Genomic DNA, 25,998 nt, shown 5'->3' with positions numbered 1-25,998 from the left:
ATTTACCTTTTTAAATTAATTTGGGATAAAAATGGAGATATAATTAGTTAATTAACTAGAACATAAACATGAGTCTAGTGATGAAGTTCATCTGTGGCTGGCTACTTAAAATCAAACCTTGGCTTTATGGCTTCCTAGTTATAGAACCTTGGGCAAGCTATCTGACCTTTCTGTGCTGCTGTCTCTCGCTACATAAAATGGGGATAATAATGGTATCCATCTCCTAGGGTTTCTGTGAGAAGTAAACGAGTCAATACATGTATTATGCCTACCACAGTGCCAAGAACTTGGAACACACTCAATAAACTAGTTTTTAATCATAACACATCCTATACTGCCTTCTTTTTCCTCTTCCTCTTCAGCATATCCTTCAAGACTCAATTCAAATGTTGCCTTTGCCATAAATCCATTTCTCCAGCCACTAGTTAGCATTCTCATTTCTAAATTCCCACAAAATATGATTTTTGTTTCACTTATCACTATTTACCATGTTCTTCTTACCCAATGCCTCTGGAGCAAAGAGGAGGGATCATCTTACTCTTTTATAGAGAAAGCAAGTGCTTGCTGATCAATACAATTAATATAACGATAAGGAACGTTTTAATTAGAACCCTTGAGGGCTTAGTATGCACCCAGACCCTGTGCCAAAAGTTTATTATCTCATTTAATCTTTGCAACATTCTTAGAGGTAGCTGTTACTGTATGCATTATACAGATAAGGAAATGGAAAGTCAGAGAACTTTACTAGCCTTGCACAAAAATGCAAACCCAGGAAGAGGCACCAAAGTCATGTGAACTACGTATCTCCATCTGGCTAACTCCAAAGATCATATTTGTAACCACTAAGCTATCCTTCCCTATGGACCCTTAGGCTTGGAAAAAGACAATCCAGGGGGTGGTGCTATGGGAAATGTGAACTTCGGATTCACACAACTTGTTACAGATGCCTTCCTTCTGTCAATAAGATAGGCTATAAAGGGGCGCCTGGGTGGCTCAGTCGGTTGAGTGACCGACTTCGGCTCAGGTCATGATCTCACAGTTTGTGGGTTCAAGCCCCGTGTCGGACTCTATGCTGACAGCTCAGAGCCTGGAGCCTGCTTCTGATTCTGTGTCTCCCTCTCTCTCTGCCCCTCCCCCACTCATGCTCTGTCTCTCTCTCAGAAATAAACATTAAAAAAAAATTTTAAAATAAGATAGGCTATAGATCAGAAACTTTGTTTTTAAGTTCTCTTGATAAATCCTAGCTTGAGAGGGAAGGAAGAAGAACAGAGTACTAGCATTTTTCTCCACCCATCCCGGCAAATGATGTCCATCTCTGGGAAAGAGAAGGTTTTCTTAACTGCTCAAGTCCCCCCTCTTCCAACTCCTGCTAGGTTCTTAGGCTTCATATCAAGCACCCTAACACTTTCTTCTCTGCTTAAGCCAAAAGACTTTCTTAAAATTCATTGTATGTCCACCCTTCTTTATCTTCAAACTTCTCTGCCATGCCTCAATCCAAAATTCTTGCCTAACAAAGGCTCATTCTAGCCAACTCTTTCCCTAAGAAGAGTTTTCCTGATCATTCCATGGATCGCATGGCTTTGCATTTGCCTATTTATTACTACTCTGTATTCTCCCTGAGGGTATGGGCATTGTCTACTTTACTCACAATTAATTCCCCCGAACAGGCCAGTGACTTAAATTATGAAAGAGAAGGAGGAGCTGGAGAGAGGAGAGGAAATGGTCCGAGTGCCGAAGGAGATGGAAAAGGGAAACAAAAGTAAGTAACTAGACCCCAGATTCTTGATTCTGGGTCCAAAGCACACATTTGTCTCTACAGAACACTTTCAGAAACTTTTTCTTTTTAAAAAGAAAACCTTGGGTGCCTGGGTGGCTCAGTTGGTTAAGCATCCGACTTAAGCTCAGGTCATGATCTCACGGTTTGTGGGTTTGAGCCCTGCGTTGGGCTCTGTGCTGGCAGCTCGGAGCCTGAAGCCTGCTCAGGATTCTGTTTCTCCCTCTCTTTCTGCCCCTCCCCGCCTTGTGCTGTCTCTCAAAAATAAATAAATGTTAAAAAAAAAAAAAGTTTAAAAAATTAAAATAAAAACAGAAAGTCTTTTTTCAGGTTATCTGAAGTCATATTGGTGTTTGAAAATATGTCTCTAGGTTTTAGGAAGCAGTTAACTATATAACTCCCCGCCTCCTGCCTATAGCACCCTCCCCTCCACTTCCCAGACAACATACAAAAGATAAAAAATTTAAGGCTGAAATTACCTGGAGAAAAAGACCAGGTTCTTTCTCTAGAAAGAAGACTCTTTTAATAATGTGGATACAGACCTCATCTCCCTCCCTTCCCTTTTTAAAGCTAATGATTTGCCCTAACACCTTACTTCAGGCCCAGTGCTTCTCAAGCTTTAATGTGCATGAGAATCATATGCAGAGTTGGTCAAATCACATCCCTAGCTTCCAACCTTCAAATTCAGTAGGTCTGAGATAGGGTCATTATTTGCATTTCTTAACACTCCCAGGTGACAATGATGCTCCCATCTTGCACAGGAACCTTCTAGAAGCACTGGTCTAGTCTAACCAATGGATCAGTGTTGCCAGTTACTAGCTGGGTAATATTATAATAATGTGAGAGTGTGCTGTGGACCAATCAATGTTTTTGGTCCTTGAGAATTTTATTAACGTTTTGAGCCATTGGAGATTCTGAGTGGATGCTATAAATGGGGGCTAATTTCACAGGTTTTTTTTTTTTTTTTTGAGTTTCTTTAATTTTAGAATGAGAGTGAGCTAGTGGGGAAGGGGAAGAAAAAGGAGTCAGAATCCCAAGCAGGCTCCACTCTGCCAATGCAGAGCCCAACATGGTGCTTGATCTCAACAACCATGAGATTATGACCCAAGCCGAGATTAAACGTCAGACGCTTAACTGACTGAGGCACCCAGGCTAATTTCACCCATGTAATTTCACAGTTTTGAGGCTTGCATTAAGCACATTTACTTTCATGAGATCTCAGCAGAACATGGTCATTGTAACCTACACAGTCCAACACAAAGAGAGGCTCAAAGTCTGCTAGGTTCTGTATCAGAGAGAATTGTGTTTAAATCCCATCTCTGCTCCGTCTGAGCCATATCCTTATATTTTCCATTTTCTCTCATACAAAATGGTTGTAATTGTATCTACCTCATAGATACTATGGCACAATGTAAGCACTCTGTGAACGTAAAGGGTATTAACGTCAGCAATAACAACTAAAAACTTTATGAAATAAATAATATTATTCTTCTTTATTTAGGAAGATACTGAGGTTCAGATGCTCCCTTAAGGTGTTAAAACCGGGATTTGCATGAGACAGAGGTTGATTCCAAATCCTTGGCTCTTAACCACTAGAGGTTATGGTGAATAGAACCTTTGGTATTTAGCTGATATGGTTTTAGGGTTACCTGAGAAATGTAAATAGCTCTGTGTAAGCAACCCTATAATTCCTCAAACTAGAATGGAAATGCCAGCCTCGTGCCTGGGCACAGTCCTTGGCATTGTGAGGCCTCATGACCCCACTTCCTCACTGCTTCTTTACAGCTTCTCTGCACCAGAACAAAGAAGGCAGCTGAAAATCATGTATCAATTATGGATAATCGTGTCTCCATTTAGCACAGGCAAGTGATTCCTCATTGTCTCTGTCAAATGAAACCAGCCCTTAGCTCAAGCCGTTTCTCCCAGAAACTACAGCTCTCCTTCCTCCTACCCTGAGCTCAGTTAGATTAACATTAATGATCTGTCCTCTCAGATGGGTCCCAGAGCATTGGACCCTGCCAAGCCATTTTCCACTCAGAATGATTTTTGCCCTGGCCTCTTGCTTGCAATGTGGCCCTTTCTCAATTTGGAAGTAGCAGCTGCTTAACAGATGCTCACCCACTTAGATTTGGAATGGAGGCCTTGAAAGATGTGGAGAGAGAGCCTGGTAGGCCAAAGAAGAAAATAAAGCACTACAGATGCATTGTGATGAATTCTAGAAGTAGAGAGCATAGATCCAGCAAAGGAAAACCATCACAGAGCTTGATAGTTGACTTTGAGTGAAGACAGAGATATTATTTTACTTTTCCCCAGGAATGTGTACCAGTATTGAAAATAATTTTTAACTACCTCTTTTCTTTTGTTTTTTAAATGAAACAAATCAGGAAGTGCAAAATACATAAAACCAGAAGTAAAAGTCTACATGTCCAACTTCCTTTCTCCACTGCAGAAGTAATCATTGTTTACAGTGGCCTGTTTCCTAGAATTTGTATAAGTAACAAAGCAATTAATATAAACACTGTTTTGAAATTACAAATGATATTTGTAATATGTTGTACATTGTTTTAACATTTTTATTGAAGTATGCCTGCAGAAACATATATGTATTTTAAGTTTGTAACTCCTTTATTTTATAAACTCAATGCTCAGATATAACCAGCTGGACCCAGACCAAGAAATAGAACAAAACAGAATCCCAGAAGTTCCCTTCCACACTTTGCTTTTTCATTTAATAAAATAATGTAGTGATCTCCCCATTTCAGCATATAAAGACCTAGCATTTTCTTTTAATAGTTACATAGAGTATTTGGCTACACAGAACAGCCATCATTTAATAAATTAGCTATTGATAGACATTTAGGCTATTTCCACTTTTTCTTTGCTACTATGGATATTCTAATAAGTATATCTTTGCACACTTGTGAGAAATATTCTTTAGAATATATTCTTGGAAGAGAATTACAGTAACAAAGAATATCTATATTTTAATTGTTACTAAAGTTTTTAAATTACCCTACAAGAAAGTTGCACTAGTCTATACTCCTACACTGGTACCAACTTTAGAAAAATATATTCTTTTAAAGAACTACATGCTGGGGCACGTGGGTGGCTCAGTCGGTTGAGCATCCCACTTCAGCTCAGGTCATGATCTCACTGTTCATGAGTTCAAGCCCCACATTGTCCAGCTGCTGTCAGCACAGAGCCCACTTTGGATCCTCTGTCCCTCCTCTCTGCCCCTCCCCCACTTGCACTCTCTCAAAACTAAATAAACTTAAAAAAAAAAAGAACTATTTGCTGAATATATATCATTTAGAATATACTGATAAGCAAAAAAGATAAAAATTCCCAACTATCTTATTACCTAAAGATAACTTATTTTTTAGAAACATATGAAAAATATTTTTCTTAAATTCAAATGAGGAGGAAAGGGATTGATTTGAAAGGACAAAACGAAGAGACAGACCAGCCTGAGGATACAAGCTCAGTTGATGTTCCAAAAGAGAAAGTTGATCACTTTCAGGTTAGCACCAAAATTTCCCCACTGCATCCTAAGGCCTCTACTCCTCTCTCTTTAGACTAACATACTTGTGGCCCAGGAGGAAAGAGGAGATGGTCATCCATAGGGAGGAAGGCCCAGGTAGCTGGCTAATCAGGTAGTGAGGCCTATTTTGCTTCCCATGCAGATGATGAATAGGCAGTATGGGATCCATTCATTAGAGCCCAGATTCTCTGATAAAGGAAATAGATCCTATACACTGTCACTGACAGGCAAACTCCTTTCTTTATCTTTCTGTGCATTTCTCACTGCTGACAATCATTGAATAATATCTCTACTCCATATAAATAGGAGGAAAATTTTCACAAAAATATCCTCCATGAGGGATGAGATGTCACCAAACAGAGCTACAGATAAAGTAAAAACATTCCTGCCATATCCACTCCCCCTCCCTCCTTGATTCTGGTTCTACCTGTGGCATGATATTTCTAAGCAAGCAACTTGAACAATTATTCTGGGGTGTTTTGTCTCTACCCTGTACCTTCTGCCTTTGGATTCCCGACAAGTAGAACCCAACATGACAGAGATTTTCAGAACTGAAAGGAGTCTTAGAGGATATGTGGCGTGGAGATTCCCTGAAACCTGAAAATCATTTGAAGACCACATTCAGCAAATGGCTTTTAAAGAGCCAGCTTGTGCATATATGCACTAGAACATTCTTACTCCATCTTAGATGATAATTCAAAGTTTAGATCTCCCTTTTCCTCTAGACTAGAATCTCCACATACATTTATCTTGTGTGCAGCCAAGATCTCAGACCCTAAAGTAGTTTCTGGCACAACGCATTTATCCTCTAAATGTCTTCTGATTAAATAAATGGAAGCACTAACTCAACTATACCTCTCTGCTAGACCACACCAAAATCCATTCGGTCTCTTAATTCACAAACACTATGAATTACCCAAACCTACTCTACTTTACTTTTCTTTTTCACCTGTTTAGTGTTTGACCAATCTTATTTCAGGAATTATCTTTCCTGTCTTTTTGTGGTGTTTCATAGAGGTTATTTAGAAAAGTTATTTAGAAACAACATAGGCAAGCCAGGCTAGACGGCATAAACAGGGACTAGATATGACATTCAGAAGGCCCAAAGAGTTGGGACTCAGCTGGGGGTGCTGGGGGAAAAAGCAGGCAAAGGGTACATGGAGGTAAGGCCTGAGAGTGGGCATGGTCAACACCTGGGCTGTCCAGCAGGTGTTATGGGCAGGTGGGATGCAACATCAGGATGTGAGTTGGTGATAGAGATTTGGCTGAGCAGACAGGTAATAATCAGTCAGAGGTGAAAAACTCCAGTAGAGTCCCAAGTTCAGAAACAGGCCTCTTGTTTCTGCTGGGTCCAAAGGAGAGAGAGAGGGAGAGAGAGAGGCAGAGGGGGAGAGAGAGAGACAAAGAGAGAGAGAGAGAGAGAGAGAGAGAGAAAGAAAGAAAGAAAGAAAGAAAGAAAGAAAGAAAGAAAGAAAGAAAGAAATGTAGAACCCTACTCTGACAGGAGAATGAGGATACTTAGAACTTTTTTCTGGCTGGGACCCAAACACTGAGAATCTGGGCCTAGATACTGTAAGCCAATCAGAAGTACATGTTGGCCTTGCTCAGATCAAGGCAGAATCTCAGTTACTGGAGTGGGGGTTTGAAATACAAGACAGAGTCCTAGACCTCAGGAGGGCTGTTGTAGTAGGAGTGAAGCCTCCCTGGCAAGGGGCATTAGAAAGTGAGATTTGAGAGCCTCCAATTCTGTTCCTGTAAAGGCGTGTTGCAGCAGGACTTAAAAGGAATTTCATGTTGGTCTGTGGTCACTCCTCTAGTCTCACCTCTACGTCTTTCTCAATGTACCTGTCTTAGCCCAGGCTACTTAATAAAAACCACAGGGTGGGTGGCTTAAAAACTATTAATTTCTCACAATTCTGGAAGCTGGAAATCCAAGATCAGTGTGCCACTGTGGTGTGGTTCTGATGAGAACTCTCATCCTACCTTCTTGCTACATCCTCAAAGGCAGAGACCGAGACCTCAGGTCTCTTCGTCTTTTTATCAAAGGGTCCTAAATCCCATTTTGGAGTTTCTATCCTCATGATGTCATCTAAACTTAATTATCTCCTGGAGGGCCAATCTCTAAATACGTCACATTGGGGATCAGGGTTTCCACATAGAAATTTTAGGGGGACAGAAAGCTTCAGTCCAAAATACTACAATCCAAATGAAGTTGCTTTATTTTCTACTTTTCTTAAATGTGCCCTAGTCTCTGGTCATACTATTCCCTTTGCCTGGAATGCTTTTCCACACCCTGTTTGTCTGGCTAACTCACATTCATGCTTTCAGCCTCTGGCTAGAAGACTTTGCCTCCAGGAAGCCTTAATTATCTCTGCATTTGAGTGAGATGCTCTTCTGTGGTCTCAGAACACACTATCCTTGTTCTCTCATAACACATATCCCTGATTTGGCAAATTTCTGCTTACTCTTCTCTTTCCCTCCCCCACTAACCTGAAATGCTCATCAATGGCAGGGAACGTGCCCACATTAGTCATCACTGAATCGTGAGCATCTAGCACATTTTTATATGTAGAAAATGTTCATCATTGGTTAAACAGCTGAATAAATAAATTTTTTAAATGTCAGTTTTGGTTTATTCATTTGTAATAAGGTGTGTTAAATGTCTCTGAACTACCCTGATATTTCAATTATAAATTATGACGGACATTTCTCTGTTTATTTTAAACCAGGAATAAGCCAAACTCTCTGGAGATGATGGCTATTTTATATTTTGCACTGATCTTAAACCAGTACCTTAATTTTACATTTTTAAGTAATCACATTTTAAGTAAAAAACAAACACAAAAACAAAACAAACGTTGGGGTGCCTGGATGGTTTAGTCGGTTAAGCATCTGACTTCAGGTCATGATCTCACGGTTTGTGGGTTTGAGCCCCATGTCAGGGTCTGTGCTGACAGCTCAGAGCCTGGAGCCTGCTTCAGGTTCTGTGTCTCCCTTTCTCTCTGCCCCTCCCCGCTTGAACTCTATGTCTCTCTCTCAGGAATGAATAAATGTTAAAAATTTTAAAAAAGAAAAACAACTTCCAGACTAGACGTGTGGTAACTTGAATTTGTGTAACAGATTCCTTGAATTCAGGGATTCAATAACTGGTATAAAATTGTGCTATCCACTGAGCATCAAGCAGACTACAGACACTAGCAATCTCACCTGCAATCCTTGCACTCAGATAATCTTGATCTCAAACAACTGGAAAAGTTCATTGACTTGACCAAGTGGGTAGTGTGCTGCTAAAGCCAAATCTACCACTCGTGTGGCTTGGATGGAATTTTGTGTAATGACTGCTTTTCTCTCTGTTCCCCTCTATGTGTGAAGACTGCATTCATGGATTCTTTCTCTTTTTTCCTCACCTGGTCTTTCTCTCTTCCACCTGCCTACCCCAACTCCTGGCATCTCTACTGCATTATTAATGGGGACTTGTCCAATTAAAGGGCTCATGGACCTTCATATTTCATGGATGCTCAACAGCAATCAGATTGGCAGGCCCAAGAGGAACCGCAGTCCCCGAGACGCTGGCTGCATGAACTAACAGGAAAAGATGAACAATAAAAAGGAATTGTGAGAGAAATCGATAGGCTCACATTGGCCCCACGTGTCCATAAGCATCTTTTTGCTGTTGTAGAATCACTTCTGTGATTGTAGACATCATTACTGCAGTATTTATTTCTCTCCCTCTTGTCTGTCAAATAGCTGGCTACAGTCAGAAGTCTATTCGACTCTGGCATTTAAAGCTCTCTTACTTCTCCATGGGTCAAATTTCTAGTCTTTTCTCTTATTTCCACACTACAAGCCAGAGGCTGCTTTTTCTTTGACTGACCAAGGGCCTGAAATATTGAGAGGTTTGTAGCATCCACAAGGTGACTTGGTCTTAAGGACTTTTACAGTTTATTCTAGTTTCGGTTTCAAAAACCCCATGGCTAAATGAATGTTGTGTCTCTCTTCTCTAAGACTGAAAACTTGCTATTATCCTCATAAATATTTATTTATTGAGGATGTTGTGCCAGGTATTAGGTTATGCATTGGGTTTCATTGATCACACCCACCTTTCATGTTAATTTTAGATAGATACTGATTTGTTTCAGGCACCACACTAGCCACAGTCTCTGTTTTTAAATGTGGTGCACAACTGACTCAGGAAAGCCAGCAGAGTATAGTAAGTAGCTAAGAACAAGGCCTCTGGAATTGGATCCTGCCTTGGCCACCAACCAGCTGTGAGACATTAAGCAAAGCACTTAACCATTTAGAACAACACCTAGTAGAGGAAGTCTTGAATAAATGTTATCAGAATCACCCAGAGGTTCTGTGGAAATGCAGATTTGGAGATATATAAGCGGTGGAATGGATGTCTGCAGTTGTCTGCATAAGTCTTACTTATTAAAACTTGTAAATCACTGAATTTCATACACTCGTCTCCACCCCTTCAGTTCCCTCACCCTCCTTCCCCTCACCCCATCAATAACTAGGTTCAAATCCCATCCTTGTTAAGAGTTCACCCAATTTCCAATGCGGGCAGGAATCCCTCCACACCATCAAACAATTCCGAAACACCAGCTGGATGTCTACAATTCAACTGATTTCTGACACTGTATACCCAAAGACAGCATCAGAGTCCATCAGTTAAAGGCTCAGTCTTACAAGACTGCTCTCCACTTCAGATGGTGATCCCAAATCCAGGTTGCGACCTGAACTTCTGACAGACGAGCTATAGATGACAGGTTCTCAGGACTCCCTCTTTGGGTTGGATTAATTTGCTAGAGCCACTCATGAAACTCAGGAAACCTGTTTACTCACTAGATTACTGGTTTATTACAAAGACTATTAAAGGATACAAATCAACAGCCAGATAAAGAAGTACATAGGGATAGGTCTGCAACAAAGGAGCTTCTGCCCTCGTGGAGTTTGGAGACCCAGCTCAGTGGCACATGGAAAGCATTCTGGCTCACCAACCTGCAAGACCTGGAAACCCCTTCCTTTTGGGTTTCTATGGATGCTTCATTACATAGACAAGACTAACTTAAGTCATTGACCATACAGGACTGATTTAAACTCCAGCCTCTCTCCAATCCCCAGAAGTCAGAAGATGAGACTGAAAGTTCCACGCTTCCATGAAGTTGGTTCCAAAACCAGCCCCCATCCTTAGCTGCTTTCCAAAAGTCACTTCACTAACATAAACCCAGTTGTGGTAGAAAGGGCTTGTTATGAATAACAAGAACTCCCACTTCACTTTTCTAGCTCTGAAGCATTTCAGGAACTGAGGACAAGAGATCAAATATAACAAAAGATGTTCCCAGTGCTGAGGAGATTCCTAGTGTTTTGGGAGCTGTGAGCCAGGAACTTTGTGAGAAAATCAAATATATATGTGAAATCTACTTTGGTCATCTGAGAGACCAAATAAACATACCTTATAAGTCACAATATTGCACTTGTCTTTTTCAAGATGTATCATTCAGGCAAGTTGCTTGAACTTTCTGAACCTCAATTTTTCACTAATTTTTCATTTAGCCACTAGTGTTGACGAATGTGGCAAAAATTAAACAATATAGAATATACAATAAAATCAAAGGTATTATTTGCACTCCGTATCAGGCATTCCCTCCTGTCATTTACCTCTCTTAGTAATGTCAGTGGGATGCACATTTTACAGAAGAAGGTGAGGGTCAGAGTGGTTAAGCCATTTGTACACAATCTCACAGAGCCATGATTTGAAAGCACAACTATTTTTAAAACCTAGGCACCTTATTAGTAGGTTAGTTTCTACTTTTCCTGAAGTATTTGTAGTTAAGTTTCACCTCTAACTGAAAAACATGCAAATAATGTCCCCTTGGGGAGAAGATTTTCTGAAATCAGGATGTAAAGAACTTTTCTCATTATTTATTTCCTTCACAAGTTTCATATTTATGATCCATGTTCCTGTAAGAGTGAAAATTTGGAAAAAAAATCCCACTCTAAACCTTAACAAGAAAAGCTGCCAGAGTAGAAAGTACTGTGTCTATATATCCTACTTTATATCTTTAGTTATAGACTATTTCTGGTGACCTTATGTATATAATGAAGTCCTACAGGATGAGTATTAATTTATCTCCCCTACTCTCCTCAGTCCTCTCTCTGTGATTCTGCTTTGTTTTATTCAACAGGTATCTATACACTAGGAATAAGTAAACAAGACAGTAATGGTCCCTGCCATAGTGACAATTTATGGGGGAATACAGACAAAACGAGAAAGAAAAAACCTACAACCATAATTGACTTTCATAAATGCTGTGAAGGATGGCACAGGATTTAGTTGAAGGAATAGAAGGAATTAAAAAAAAAAAACTTCATCTGAAAATAAAAAGATGATAAGGTATTCAGAGATTTGGGGTCCACTTTCAACTGCTAAGCTGTTCACGTGCACTAATAAACACTGAAGTATACAATGCTATAGTGTATTTTGTTTTTTAATTTTTTTAAATGTTTATTTTTGAAGGAGAAACAGAGCATGTGTGGTGGAGGGGCAGAGAGAGGGAGACACAATCCAAAGCTGGCTCCAGGCTCTGAGCTGTCAGCACGGAGCCCAGAGACTGAAGTGGGGCTGGAACTCACGAACTGTGACAGGATGACCTGAGCCAAAGTTGGACGCTTAACCGACTGAGCCACCCAGGCACGCCTGTAATGTGTTTTGATAGATCCCCAACGCGCATCCAAGTCTTTGGACTTAAGATTAGCTGGGGCGCCTAAGTGGCCTAGTCGGTTGAGCAGATATCTGACTTCCGCTCAGGTAGTGATCTCACTGTACTTGGATTTGGGCCCCACATGGGGCTCTGTGCAGACAGCTCAGAACCTGGATCCTGCTTCAGATTCTGTGTCTCCCTTTCTCTCTGCCCTCCCTCACTCATGCTTTGTCTCTCTCTCTCCCTCTCTCTGTCTCTCTCTCTCAATAAATCAACATTAAAAAAAATTAATTAATGGCAAGAGTTTTAAAAACATGATGTCTTCTAAGACCAATGTCCACAATAGGCAAAATAGGTAAATTTCCTCTGATTTAGACATGTTTGCTATGATATTGACATCCTCATCATTTTCTTTGAAAAATATTACAGGGACAGCTATACTTCTCTCCTAGTATGGATGGGTAGCTCAGTTGATTAAGCATCCGATTCTTGATTTTGGCTCAAGTCATGATCTCACGGTTTGTGAGTTCAAACGCTGCATCAGGCTCAGTGCTGACAGTGTGGAGCCTGCATGGGATTTTCTTTCTCTCTTCTCTCTCCCTCTCTCTCTCTGTTCCTCCCCTGCTTGTACTCTCTCTCTCTCTCTCTCTCAAAATAAATAAACTTAAAAAAAGTTTAAAAGAATTTTTAAAAACATTATAAAATCTTTCCACTCACAGTATTCCTTACAGAAACTACTTGAGAATAGCCCTTTCAAGGAAATACCAGACTGGTCTCTTATTGCAGAACCCAGCCTCACCAGGGCTACATTTGATGGATCAAAGTGGGGCATCTGTCCCTCAACACAGCCAATGCATATACTGGTCAGTGGCCCATGAAATGGTCTGGAATAAAGCATAAGCCAGACAAATTAGAGTTCCACTCTGAGAATCTGAACTGGAAAACGCTTAGGGAATGACATTGGTAGCTGTGAGGAAGTTAAGATGGAAGTGTTCATAAAGCCCATGAGATACATACACTGTGGAGGGCCCTGGAGATTCTCAGAAAGTCTTGTGATGAGGATGCAGGTCCTATGAGTAAGCACATACGAGGAGAGAAAAGCTAGAGAGTAAAGGACAATGAAGCCAGTCTTCGTAAACTAAAAAAAGGAAAGAGAAGTAGAGATCCATAGAATACTTCAATTATATTAGTTTTGGAAACCTTGAGTTAATACCTACCAGTGCCCTCTGCCAGAGTCTCTAGAACTTTGCACTGGTTTCTGTCTCTGAGAGGTTGAATGAGCACCTGGTTGGCATGTCACAAGGGAATTCAAGAATCGAGTTGATACTAGGCCAGATAAACTTTCAGGTATTTCCTAATTATGAAAGTTTATAATCAAGATTTCAAATCTCCTATACCCACACAGCTGACTGTCTATACCAACATGACTTTATTAACCCATTGCCTTCATCAACATGACTTTACTATTCTAAGAAACTGTTGCCTGGGAAGGTAAAAATCACAAATAATTTTATTCTTAATTCCACGTTCTTTAAAAAAAAATTATTTAAATAAGCATTGAATGGTTTAACTCTTCCACTGCATCAGACTCCCTAAGAGTCTTCCAGCTGAAGTGTTCACCAATCCCAGATAATTAGATCAGAATCCTTACCCAATTCTAGTCACATATTTTAACTAAAAGACTGCAAAACCTCAAAAAATTCCTAAATTTATCTTCCGTACTCCACGACTTTATGAAAAGTCTGCCAAGATAGTATATTCCCTTACTATGCTAAGAAAAAAAAATCAGCTTTTTTTATCAACTGGTTGTTTTCTCGTTTAGTTTCATATGGCAATATGTGTGATACCAGCTTGGGGAAAGAAAATTCCCCATGTATCTTCCAGAATCTGAAAGCCTTTACTCTGTTCATCTGCACTGTACATTGTAAGACTCTGTCAAGTGACCTGAATTAATCAGGATTTTTATCCCTCCTCCCTCCCACCCCCATTTATTCTCTTTCCATAATTCTTATGCCATGTCATTTCCTTCACTCCTCCTTTCTTAAGATGGAGGCACTTCTGCTCCCATTTCATTTTCGACTATTCTCTGAACTGTTCTAGGAGGAGTCTATTCTTCATCTGTGTAAATCTACATTTTATTTTTGTTCCAAACTGTAAATATTTGAACTCTGTAATAGATCAAACCTTTGTCAAAATCCCTTTCAAATTACATTAACATGAGGCTGTGATGCCTGGAAAAGATGATGTGATTTTTCTGTGTCTACGTGTCTGCGTGTGTGTGTGCACGCGCACCATGTCAAAAGAGAAAAACGCACAAACATGGAAAATGTCTACCAACATCAGCCCTTTTGCCAAATAGCAACCAAATTAAAAAGAAAACCAAAGATAAATTCAGGTCCATATTTCAGAAGAAGTGAATGAGGACCTCTTTATTTCCAATGCAATAGAAATGCAAAGAGGAAGAAATCAATGCAAACCAGTATGTCTTGGATCAGCACATTTTAAAACAAAATGTACCTTTGTATCTAAAAATCTGAGAGCCATGAATATTTAACAGAGAGAGAAAAGAATGATTTTGTCAGCGTGTAAAGCAAGTCCCAGGGAAGCTTAAATTCTGCTGCCTTCTATTAGCTTCTCTGCTCAGTAAACAAAATGAGTCATTCAGGGGGAAGGAGAGGAAGGAGATGAGGGCTGGGGGAGGCTGAGAGAGAAGGGACGTCTGAGTCTTGGGAAGAGGCAGGCTCAGGAATAGTAGCGGAGGGCAGAGAATGATGAAGTTTAATGCCAGCCGGTGGTCATGAGCTCTCTGGCTGGGGATAGAGCAGCTGGAGACAGTCCGTGAAGAGAATTTTCAAAACCTTTCTGGTTCTCAAAGCCAAAGGAACAGGGAGTGGCTAGTGCAGGAAAGGGATCTAAGGGATTGATTTGGCTACTCCAGGATGCAAGTCTTGTCCACTTAATCTCTTCAAGGCTCTCTTTCCTCACCTCTTAACGGGTATTAATACCAGCTACCTGTTTTAGGAGAGTATCTTGGGGATAAGTGAGGCACATTAGCCAAAATCCATGCTAAATATTTGATGGCTGTGTCTGAAGCCACACAAGGGAATATTTGAGCAGCTTACCAGCTTCGTGGGGGAGGAAGATCCTTAATGTGGCATAATTCAGGACTTACATTACAGCCCAACCCCTGTCATTATGACTCAAAGAATGCTCCCAGGAGCTCGTCTGATACCCAGAAAACAACATGCTACAGGCTAATGATGTATTGATTCTTTGGCTACAAAGTCTGCACAAAAGGAAAATGCTGATCAGTGGGCCGGGGTAGTGTAAGTGGGGGTGTAGCTGCATGGAGTAATACCAATCAACAAGTTCAGCTGCTCCTTCAGCCTACTTTCCCCCCATCATCCTGTTGAGCTTCAAACTGGCATTTTACCTACTTTAACGCTTAACAGGTGAATTTTGCAAGAGGCAGCATAGTGTTTTGTGAAATGAACTTTAAACTGGGAGTCAAAAACGAGGGTTGTCATCCTAACTCAGCAATGAATATCACTCATGAATTTGAGTAAGTCACTCCTAAATCTTTTACTTTTAGAATGTCAGTTTTTCAGGCTGGGGGTGGGGGGAGGGACCTTCTTCAGTTCTTTGAATGATAGAGGGAGGAGGGAAGAGCCCTTCATTATGGATAACACATATTACTTCCCTGTTTATGTTTTTTCCTAACCACTCTAAGCTTAGAGCCTGTATTTCAAGGCCATAAGCTTTGACTATAAGCTGTAAGCCCTGCTGGGGGCTGTCACAGCCTGAACCAACCATTAACTAATTAGAAGGAAGCAAATCAAGTTGTCAAAAACCTCTAAAACTAATAAGTCCTATTAAATTGTAAGATTTTTTTTTTTTAAGTAGGTGCATAGCAATCCCATCACTTCAAGGCCAGGCGTGATTAGCACAAGGTATCAGAAGATGACCCCTGAAAATAAGATTTCTCATTAAATGTACTAGCCCCGAGGCCATCGCTTCAAAGCTGTCCTTGGTGCCTTAATTTTGGATGAAAATGCAGATATTCAGAGGAAGTAAAAAGAAGGCATCTGGGTTGTCAACTAGGAGCCTCTTGAGCCCTCAGGCAATCGGTCTAGAAGCAAGTCTTTTATACAAAGGGACACTTGACATCCATCAATTATCCACCTAAGCTGACTAATTCCTCTTTATGGCTTCTTGGTGATCACACCAGAGCAGAGGTGCCATCTATATGAAGGTTGACTTTGTATCAGCTGAAATATGGGGGCCGCCCAGGAATTATGGAATAATGGATGCTCAGAACTTGCCATATTAATGAGGGGGACAATTGGCACAGGTGCATCTTACTGGGGCCATATCTGCAAGTAAGATATTTGCCATAAGGATGTGAATAGAATCATTCTGCAAATAGTTAACAGTTTCTACTTTGGACTCACACTTACATCTGAGCACAGAGAACTAAGAGTTGAAAACCCCCTGCCCTTCAAGTGCCTTCGCATCTGGTGGGGTTAAAGAGACGTGAACAAGCCTCAGACCATAGATGGTTAATAAAATAGAAAGCCTGTCTACCCCTCTCATTTTATAAGGTGATAAGGGAAGACATTACAAAGAAGGCAATATCTGAGCAGAGAAGGATGAGTAGGATTTATGAGTGTAAACAAACAGAGGGAAGGCCATTTCAGGCAGGGAGAATATTATTTGCAATGGCAAGAAGGTCTGCAAAATAATGATTTTTTTTAAAGCAGTCTGGTATGAAGAGTCACCGCTGAGATACTTGTCTGCCCAACAAAAATATCCACGAGTTTCTGGCACGGTTTAGGGGAGCCACTATCAAATACTGAGCAGGTGTGTGGCCCGACTGGGTGCAAATAGGAGAAACCTGATTCTGCCGGGGGGGGGGGGGGGGGGGGGGGAGAAACTATATAAAGAATTGTCCAGTTCCGGTTCAAGATGGTGGCCTCAGAGGGTCTGGGCTCTGCTCCTCCTGTTAGAGTCTACAGATAAATGTGGAAGAAGTTTCCCTGGAAAAAAACCTAAAAAACTCTCTGAGTGACTCCTGTGCATCCTGTCCGAAGGGGAGAGGCCCACACGAAAGCAGGTAGGAGGCTGGGGCACAGTCCCCCACCCCGAGCGCGGCCAGGTGGCGACCCACCGAAACCCAGCGCTTCTCCCCGAGAGGTAAAGGGTTTGAACCCCCCAGCTTCTACGAGTGGCACCTGAGAGCCGGGCCTGTAAATGTCCAGCTATGAAGGCACCCACCCCCCTGAGGAGGGGGTGGGGTGGCTCGCTTCCACGACACTCCCGTGGCAAACCGCGCTGGGAGGAATGGGTCTCGGGGGCACCCTAGGACTCACCCACCTTCTGGGCCTAGCGGCAGGCCGCCGCGGAGGGCCTCGGCTCTCTAGATGTGAGAGTCTCAATTTGCTCCTCGTGGAGCTCCGCCCTGAGGACGTAGGCGCCTGCTTGGGGCGCATTTGGAGGCCGCAGTCCTTGCACAGGAAGATTGGCAGGCGCCATCTTCCCGCTCCCTCGCCAAGCTCCAGCCGCTGGGCGCCGCCTTTTTTGTTTTCTTCTTAAAACTGTAGGCTCCCTTTCCGCTCCCCCCCCCCTTTCCTTTTCTATTTTTTATTCCGCTTTCACTGCGGACACCCTCTCCACGCCATCCCGGCAGTGTGCCAGAGCGCACGTGCCCCCGGGGTGCTGGGAGCTTCAGGAGGCGGGCGCAGGCCTCACATTTGGCAGCTGTTGTCAGGGGGCGCGGGCGGGGCTTCCTCGTGCTTCCCGCAGGCCTGTAACCAATGGAGAGAGAGCTCCTAAAGGGCCGCCAACCCCAGGGCACCGCAGGCACGTGGCCCAGGGAGCTCCGTCTCTCCCAGAAGGTGCCCGCTTAGCTTATTGTGGCTGTAGCCTGAGGGGCAGGCTTCTAATCACACAAACATGGAAGGGCTGACCACAGTCATTTCTGGAGGGCCCCGAAGCACAGGCGTCTGCATGCTTCTGGTGTGTTTTTGCGGCCCCTGTGGATTTGGGTTTCTCGGTTCCACCAGATGGTAACGACGGGGAACCATTGTTGGCACGCTGCTTCCCGGAGAGCACTGCACAGACCGTGGAGTGAAATACACCCCCAGTCTTTGTGTGAAACTGGACTATTTGCTTGTCCTGTAGCTTCAGCCCTAAGGGTAGGCTTCAGGTTTGGCTCACTCTAGAGGTCTACTGGACATAAGCCAGTGTGGCCATCTTGGTACTCTCTTTCTGCCTCCATACCACTGGACTGTGTCTCCCAGACAGGAGCATATATTATACACTCATTTGGAGCCCCAATTTTTTGCAACTGCTGCCAGGGGACACCCCTAGATCACCTGGAACTGGTAGCCAAGGGGGTTAGGCTTGTGGTCCCACGGGACAGGGTATATTTGCATGCTTGAAAGCTATGCCAGAGACCATTCCCTCTTTAGAACAAGATCAGGTCTCGGCACACCCTCAACTACTGGGAGCCATTAAAAATAGAATGGACCGTTTGGACACTCAAAAATGTTTGAGAGACTACCAAGAGCTAGGGTAGAGTTGACCATGGACAAATAGATGAGTATGTTCCAACAGAAAGAACAAGATAAAACCTCAGAAGAATTCTCAAGTCCTGGGTAGCGGGGGTAGGAGACACTAGATAGATGAATAAGGATGTCATTTCAACAGTGGAGGGTGAAAGGTGACACCAAATAGAATGGCAATATCTGGGGTAACATCGTGTAAGAGAACACAGGTGGTGGTAGAATTAACTCAGAAGTGTATGATGGATACAGGAACTGGATGAGGAAGACCAAAACTACTTCTTACCTGGATTTAGGCTATTATTCAAAATTCCTCACTCCAAGTAGCTTTCCCAGTTTCATAAGTAAATCCGGTGCCAATACATGTGTTGATTCAGTTGATACGACAAAAACTATGTGACTACACTGTCTTCAAGTTGGCAGGAGTTGAATATCAGGGAGTTTTCTCTTAGCTTTTCTAATCAGTGTCCACTGAATTTCCCTGGACCTTCTAAGCACAGCATATGTGTTTGGGGGGGGGGGGGGGAAATGGTGAAATTCCAGAAGACTTTCATCTAACTTCTGGTGGAACCTGACACCCTGTGTGGCCTGATTCTCTGGTCGAATGAATTTGTTAAGATGGCAATGCCAGTTTTGGAAGCTGTGTTCTCAGAGTTCACAATATACCTCTGGAAGAGGTCAAAATGGATGTTTTAATTTCCGTCTTGACTACATAGAGCCCTCTCTGGGTTTCTTTGTATTTTTTGAGTATGCTCTAAAGAGCCAAAGTTGCCGGACAGGCATGCAAAGATACATGTGTGCACGCGCATAGAGCACAAAGGGAAGAGCTGGGAGGCAAAATGCATAACACATGAGACAAAATAATTAATGACTTGTTTATTTATTCACTAATTAGATAAGCATTTATGGAGTTTCAAACATTGTAAGAGGTGCAGTGGGTATCATCATACAATTAACAGAATCTAGAAATAAATTTTAATACTCGATGAGTATTATGATTGGGATTGTGAAGTGTTATGGGAGTGGATACCAAATGCATTTAGCCATTAATTAAGTTTACTGTGAAGCCTAAGACTATTTATGTCATTAGAAGGACTGGGTAAGAATTGCAGAATAGTTCATTTTTCAACCAGTATTTAATATTTACCTATACTTCAGACATTGAGCTAGGTTTGTAATGGATTTAAGAGTAATCAGACACTGATCCTTTTCTCCAGACATTTATAGACCAGTCATGGTAAGGTATGGATACACATTAACTTGGGAATTAAGGAATCCATGCTAAGCACCTTGCCAGAGGAAGTACTACAAGATTTGAATGACAAGAATGAGAAGTTGAATCTAGTTGAGAGAGCTATCAAGAGAGGCTTTGATATTCAGGAAAGCATCAATAAAAATAAAATAGGTTTGGGAACATAGTAATGGAGGAAATAGGTTTACCGAGCCTTGTGGACGGAAGGCTAGCAAATTGGTACCCAAGTCTGTTCATCCAGACTTTCCAAACACCTAGTCTCAACTCTGTGCCCACTCTACTGCCTTAAGTCAGGCCCTCCTTGTCTGGCTCCTGCACAGCTTCACAGCAGACCACTCACCTTGTCCTCTCTCTCAGGCACTGTGTTATCAGTTTGGACTGCTGTAACAAAGTATCATAGGTTGGGTGGTTTATAAACAACAAATTTCTCACAGTTCTGGAGGCTGGAAGTCCAAGATCAGGGTACCAACAAGGTCAGGCTCTGGTGATAGTCCTATTCCAGGTCACATACTACCTACTTCTTGCATCTCCATATGGTAGAAAGCAGAGGACACAAGCTATTTAGTGCTACTCGTAGGCGGTAATCCCATTTATGAGAGTTCTACCGTCATGACCCTGTCTAATCCCAATTACTCCCAAAGGGTCCACTTCCTTAAACTGTCACACTGGAGAGTAGGGTTTCAACATAGGCATTTGGGGAGGGGACACAAAGATTCAGTCCATAACAGGCCCCTCTTAAGTTTCCCACACATCAAACAATCATCTGACTCTCTAGGAAACCCACCTCCACATTCATTTACTGGCTTAGTATCTCTAATGCTTCCTTTGACTAAAACAGGTATAATAATCTGGTTCCAATAACATCATCTTCTATCATTTCACCCTTAAAACCATGGTGCAGTTATCTAAAACTTTTTCTTTATTCTCTAAATTACTGTTTTATATGTACATGCATTGTTTTCTTCATATGCTGACCTGTCTGCCTAGAATCGGCCCCCTCACTCTTTGTGGCCCAAGAAATTCCTATCTGCCCCGTAAGATCCTTTTTCTGTGATGTAATCTGTGAGTCTGTTTCCTCTCCATTCCATTTTTTGTTACAGTGCCCACACTGTTTTGGAATTATCTCTTTATAGACTTCCAAGTTATAAGTTCTTTTTTTTTTTTTTAATGTTTATTTTTGAGAGACAGAGCACGAGCCAGGGAGGGGCAGAGAGAGAGGGAGACACAGAATCCAAAGCAGGCTCCGGGCTCTGCACTGCCAGCACAGAGCCAGATGCAGGGCTTGAACTTACTAGGAGATCATGATTGGAGCCTAAGTCAGACGCTTAACAGACTGAGCCACCCAGGCACCCCCAAACTATTAAGTTCTTAAAGGAACCATGTTTATATTTTGGATAATTTTTAAAGAATCTGTTCATTTTAATTATTTTTAATATTCTAATATTCTGTATATATTTTTATAAAACAATAATTTACATATTTTTAGTGTCTCCAACTATACCCTCATTGTAATGGATATTCAACAGGATTACTGAATGACTCCTAAGAGCAAAGTGTTATGGTGAGTTAGAACTCACTTCATCTCCCAGTTCCATTACATATTCTGTTTAATTTTGTACAACTTTCTTGTTCAAGGTTTAGGTTCATTATCTGTAATATGAGGATAATAATACATAGTTCATTGTAAGGATTAAGTGAAATAATGATTATAAAGCACTTGGCTCAATTCCTGGCATATCTTATGCTCCTAATATATTATTTATATTAAAACTATTGCTATTAACTACTATTTTAACCCAAGCAAATCTCATCCTCCATAAACTTTATTTTCTCCCATCTTTTTAAATAAAACACAAGAGTAAAAATTTCCATCTTGCTCTCTTTGTAACACTTTAGTAATTATCCAATTAAATATTCTATGTTAGAGTACTTTAAAAATATAACAAACCATATAATGGTTAATGGTAATTATTATACTTCTTAGAACCTTAGGTCACTTGTGAAAGATAAAGATGTAGCTGTAATTCTGTGACTAACATGGAGAATGTTTATAAGAATTCAGAATGTTGTTATAGTTGATTCTGTGTCACCCAAGGTTAGGAATTGTAGGTAAGATTAATATAGTCAAAAGTTTCCTCTTAATCATGTCTCACATTATAAATCAGTTATTGCATCTTTCTCCTGTCCAAATAACTGCCTAATGTAGGTAGAATTATTAGCTGCTGTTCTGCCTCAAAGTACACATTTGTACCATCATAATTAGTCTGGCCTGAAGTGATAGGATGATTAAGAGGTATTTCTGTCAAGATTTTGTCATTCAAGATTTAATAGCAATCAGTTCTTAATATGTTGCCCAGGTCATTGTAAAATCTTCAATAATCCTGGAATAGACAAAGGAGCATTTATTTTTCTTTTACCAATAGTTGTTCAGGACTCTCAAACACTTAGCAAATATACTAATTGTTAAAATATTAAACCGTAAATATCAAGGCTAAAGATCTATTGCTCATAACTAACACTTGATGAAATAATGGGTACTTCTTCCATGAAGGCTTTGTTAACCACTGTGGTCTACGTTAATTCTGTTGGGTTTCTCTCTTGATTGCATGCCCTACAATGCTATTGGAACAGTTCCAGATGGGTGTTCAGCTAGATGAACTTCAAATTTGCAAGCCCCAGTTTCTTTATCTGTGAAGACCGTAATCTTTCCCTGCCTGCCTTCCCCAAAAAAGTTAGTTTAGTTCAAATGATATGTTAGATGTGAAGATAATTTCAAAAATGAAAATAATTGTTCAGATATTACTTAAATGTTGGTATTCCACATTTAAAAAAAAATAGCTCTTATTTTATATACTTTAAAAACTCCTATTCCCACAGCTCTCATTATCATTTTTAGAGATGATAGTTCTGAAATCCATCTCTGTACCTCCTATCTCTCTTCATAATCTGGACACCCATATATCATGTTGTATAAACTAAAATTTATCAAATTTAACATCTCCAGGTGTTTACTCATCATTTTCTCTCCACATGTCGCTCTTTTGTCAGTGTGTGGTACTCCCAACCACCTGGTTGCTGCAGCCTGAGCCAGGTGTTCTGGATTTCTCCTTCATCCTTACTCCACACTTCCAGCCACCCACTAAATCTGATCAAACACCCCTCAAACCTGACTACTCCTCCAGTCCTGAGTCACTATAATAATACTTAAAGAATTACAGTAGAATCTTTAACTTTAACGGATTAAATCCTAAAGATTCTTTAAGACTCGCTCTAACAGCCTCCTAACTAGCTTCTCTAGCTCCTGACATGGTCGACTTTAGCATTTTCCCCCACATTTCCAGGGACCTTTATATGTCAAGGAATCTACTCTTGTCGAATACCTATAAATCACAACCATTGCTTCCAAGACCATCTCCAAACACAAGCATGGTTTACAAACCCTTTAGAACAGCTCTTCTCAAATGCAATGTGCATGCACATCCCCAGGGCATCTTGTTAAACTAGTTTTGATCCATTGTGTCTAGGACTAGGGTAAGTTGAGACATCACAGGTGAACAATTTAAGGAGGCACTCATTGTTAGGGCAGTACTGGTACCAATCCTATACTCTGCATGAGCCTGAGAGTAAATGCCTCCTTAAATCATGTGCCTACAATACTGCACTTCCCAGGCGGGGCTGGTGCTGTTTGTTCTAGAACCAAATGTTGAAAAGCAAGTCTTGAGTGATCACTAATCTACCTATCTTCGTCTCTCAGGATTCCTCACTTCATACCCTACCCTCTAGCCATGCTAAATAATTTATAGTATTTCTTTAACTTCTGGTTACATGTTGTTTCTTCTGGAAATGATTTGTACCCTTACACTTCTTTGCCTCTGACTTCTACGTGTTCTTAGACACCTCTTTCTCCAAGATCTCTTCTTCCGATTTTGAAACAACAGATTAGGCACCTATGCTTTTTCCTTCCACATTCCCATTTACATCTTCTTTAGCATTTATTTGCCCAGAGTTTAATATTCTCTTCTGTTGTCTCTCTCTACAAACAAGATTTGTGGATTAAAAACATGGGCTTGTTTATTATTTCAGGCCAAGCAAAAAATACATATTTTCCAGCACAGAATAGATAACATACATTTTATAAATAAAAGAATAATTGAATGTTAAATTTTGTATTTGTGCTATCTTCTTAAGTCGACTTTAAAATCCTTTAGCGATGTCTTCTATGGTTCTTACTTTACCTTACAGTGTACCGTATGTATTCAGTAAACATGTGATGTTGTATCAATAAAAACAGGCAAAAGTTGGCCTTTACTAAAGTCATCCAATGAATAATAGTTAATGATATACTAGGTGCTAGGTGCTATGAATTCAGTGGCAAACCGCAATGAAGTCCCTGCTTTCACAGCATTTATAGTTTAGGTTTTTGTTTTGTTTTGTTTTTGCATTGAACATATTTAATGACAAAGTTTGAAGATGTGACACATTAAAAAACTAGTCCTGTAAGACCTAAACATGGGCATTTAATAATGGAAGTTGGTGGAAAAATGAAAGCAATGGAAGAAGGCAAAAGGAATGGACACCACTGGCATGAAACAAAGGAGAATTTGAAGCAGACAAAAAGCAACATGTAATGGAAAATGTAGTGAACTTGGGTTTAAATCCTGGCTCTTGTTTGTTGTGTGACCATTGGTAAATCACTCCATCTCCCTCAATCTTTTACTCTCAGTCTGCAAAGTGGTTATAGCATTGTCTATCTCCAGGTCATTGTGTGGATAAATGACTATAATTCACTCAGGCTGCTGACTTTAATGCTGGTTGGATCTGAGAGTCCTGAAGGCAGTTTGGCATGACCCTTTCTACTCTAAGACATGACATGCCTCCCCCGCTCTCTATGACTAAGGTGTTTTGTCACATTAACATGGATGAGTGCCTTTGGATGCAGTGCTGTGGAGGTAACTCAAAGAGGGGAGCCATGCAAGAGGTTGAGAGGAGCAGGCATGAGCAGTATTGGGTCACAGGAGGGAGGGCACCCTCTCACAGTGTAATGCATATGGACAGGGGAGTGATGTAAGGCAATTGGGATCTGTCTTCAGTGTTAATTAACCTTTCTCACCTTTACATTGCAACAGCCAGTGGTAGTTCTCTTACTCCCAAGGAGGGGATGTAATTAGAACAGATGGAGAAAATACAAATGGAAAGAAGTAGAGCACTTATTCAACTCCAGGGGGCTCATGCCCTGGGATTGTGTTTAGTGAAGGCAGGAATGATTTTTACCTTATAATCCAGGTGTTTTTCTCAAGCCCCTGAGGTAAGCCAGCTGTTAAAGAGAGAAAGAGAAGGAAAATCGAGAGCCTGTTTGGAATCAAGCCTTCTCTTATTTATCTTTGTGTTTCTAAAGCCTCAAAGTTTTTGGAATATAGGAGAAGCTCAGTAGATGTTTTAAATGAGTATATGCATAACCTCTCCCTGGAGACTATAAAGTCTAGAAACCAAAGAGGCCATAGCAGGACGGGCCTTTACAATCATCTTCTCAATTAGACTTAGAATTTTTGAGAGATTAAAAGTAGCCTAAAGCCACAGAGGTGATCAATGTCAAAGCTAGAACTGGAAACCAAATTCAGACTTACTTATTACACTACAGTGATTCAGTCACCCCCATCAGATCTACATTTTGATTATACAATTAAGAAGCACTGGCTGGGACCTCTAGGAACTGTGAATAAGGATGATGTAGACAACCACAAGTCCACAGACTACATATTGGAGACGCAGCTGCATCAGATTTGGTCTATGCATAAGCCAACCTCACAGGTGATGTTGAGCAACCAAGGCACCCTGAGGAATGGGTGCACTTAAATGTGCTCTTATTTCCCCAAAATTTGAGGTATAATTCACAATTGTATATATTTAAGGTGTACAATTTGATTTCACATACATATTCTTTGTGAAATAATCACAATGAAGCTAATGAATATATCACTTCATATAGTTATGTTTTTACACTTTTTTCAAATTTTTAACTTGAATATAGTTACACACAATATTACAATAGTTTCAGGTATACCATGTAGTGATTCAGCTTCTTTGTACATTATGCTATGCTCAACGCAAGTGTAGCTACCATGTCACAGTACAATGCTGTTACAATGTCATTGACTCTATTC

The sequence above is a fragment of the Lynx canadensis genome, chromosome D4 (genome assembly GCF_007474595.2).
Source record: "Lynx canadensis isolate LIC74 chromosome D4, mLynCan4.pri.v2, whole genome shotgun sequence".
Lineage (NCBI taxonomy): Eukaryota > Metazoa > Chordata > Mammalia > Carnivora > Felidae > Lynx > Lynx canadensis.
This window is presented reverse-complemented; position numbering follows the sequence as displayed.